This window comes from Mandrillus leucophaeus, unplaced genomic scaffold, assembly GCF_000951045.1.
Source record: "Mandrillus leucophaeus isolate KB7577 unplaced genomic scaffold, Mleu.le_1.0 Scaffold143, whole genome shotgun sequence".
Lineage (NCBI taxonomy): Eukaryota > Metazoa > Chordata > Mammalia > Primates > Cercopithecidae > Mandrillus > Mandrillus leucophaeus.
Window position 1 is genome coordinate 4,394,519 of NW_012101399.1, and position 2,435 is coordinate 4,396,953.

Sequence of the window (2,435 nt, forward strand, 5' to 3'; positions counted from 1 at the left end):
TATGAGTTTCTACAACTTTGAATCTAACTCAAATTTATTTTTGGAATGTTAAGTAGTTCTGTCCTTCACTAGGTTACCTATGTTCCACATCTCTATTTTAATCTTTTTGAAATATTTATTTGGATATTCGTTTTACATCCTTTTCCATTCTTTGCCTCTAAAACTTGTTGATAATGTACTAAGCAAAAGGACAAAAAGGAAACGATGGTAAAGGACCTTACGCTGGGATTTTCTGGAAGGCCTGACTCTGATTCTTACCCTCTACTCAGAGCTCTGGGATCACCCACTCATGAGTGCTCTTTGCATATTCATTTTCCTTCCACCAGTCAATACTTCTCTTTCTCCACTCCTTAAGTCAGAGGTCTCCAGACATATCACGATCATGGGGTTTGTGCATTTACTCTTCTCTCACTCTACCAGAAGGCATAATCCTGGACCCTGCTTATATTCATAGGGAGTTATGGAAGCTGTGGCAAAGTCACTTTACTCCTTCCACATTTCCTTTCCGCCACCTTTAAAATAGGTATAATAATATCAGCTATACATACTTCACAGTGTTTCAGGGAGGATCTCTGTAGTTTTTTCCTCTCCAATTATTCAAGCAGGTAGCCAGGTTCATTTCTATTTTTTTGTGTGTGTCTGGAATTTTTTGCATGGGGAAAATTTAAGCCATCTGAAGTTTTAAAAATCCTTCTTATCTTTATAGAAAAGATTGTGGTAGGAGCCCTGGAGAAGGAAGGGAGAAGAGGGCTTTAAGTAAAAAGAACAAGATAGAAGACTGTCCCATTCTGACCAGAAAGGTTATAGAGGTTTATTGGTTTCATGACCAATAGGGAACACCATAGAGCCTGCTCTGAGGATGTCGCTGAGCAGGGTGGAAAGACCTCAGGGTGGAAGGGTTCATGATGTATGATTCAAAACCTAACTGGAAGAGAAACAGAAGTAGAGATTCACATTGATTCATGGGCAAGTGGCACTTTGGCCAAGGAGTCAGTGCGTTGAAAAACAGAATTGGAAGAATGGTTAAAGGGAGGCCTGAAGAAGAGTTTTAGGATGGGCCTCTCAAAGTAAGCAGAGTGAGAATATGTGTCCCAAATTAATGCTTACTAAAAGGCATCCACTGTAAAACAGATTCTCAGTAATCAAGTAAAGAGTATGGCCAATCCTGTGGATGCCAGTTAGCTGCCTCCCCTAGCCACCCTGGCGCTTGTACAATGGGCCCATGAACACTGTGGTCCTAGCAACAGGCATGTTGATTATGTTTGGGCTTAAGAACATAGGATTCCTTTCTCCTACCATGATCTGGCTAGTCTCACTGATGAGAAATTTAAGGAATCTGAGTTGAAGAAATGGTTTCATGCCCATTGGAAGAAACTGACTTGATTAAATGGTAGAATAACCTATTGACAACTTATGTTGCCACTTGTAAGACTAGGGAGCTGTCCCACAAGTTATAGCATATTCCCCAAGCCAGCAACTAATATATAATGCTCTTTCTTCCATAGCCAGAATACTTAGATCCAAAAATGAAAGTGTGAAAGTATTGGTGGTTCCATTATTATTCCTAATGACCTACTCACATAACTTTTGTTTCCAACCTCACAATGTTGTGCTCTTAGTTTCCATGGAAGGAGTACTTTTTCCAGGAAACACTAGAAGGGTTCCTTTGAATGGAAGCTGAGACTGCCACATCAGCCACTTTGAGGTCTTCAAGGCTCTGAACCAACAGGGAAAGAAAGGGATTACTATATTCACTGGGACAATTAATCCTAATCATAAAGTGAGAAAAGGGTTGATACTACAAAACAGAGGGAAGACTATGTCTCAAAGGCAAGAGATTCTCTGAGCAACTCTTCATATCCATATCTGAGCAACTCTTCATATCCATATCTGAGCAATTCCTTCCATATCCATGGTAAAATTTACAAGATTAGAGCAAACCAAGCCAAGCAAGAACCACAATGGTTCAGATATTTCAGGAATGAAGGTTTAGGTCACTCTGACTGATAAATAATAACACCTAGCTAAAATGATAACTGAGCAAAGGGAGCACGGGAAGGGGAGTGGAAGAGGGAGTTACAAATACCTACTATGGCCTCATAAAGTGTATAGACTGCAACCATCATGCATATTTTCTAATTTTTCTCTTTTCCTATCTTCCCTGAAGTCTTTGAGGATTTGAAGCTAATTATGGAATAGGTCAGGGTCTGGAAGCGAAAAGTAGTGGGAATTAACATTGAGGAGATTCGTAATCTTCCTGCAAATAAACCACCTCAGGTGAAATTATTACAGGTTATCAGATGGAAGAGGAGGACTGCTCCTACTAACAACTAAGACTCAGTGGAGTTTGTTAATTCAGGCAACAATTGGTGATATTTTAAGGAATGTTTTGTCATTACATTGTATAAATTATCAGTGTCCTATTTTCTATTGAT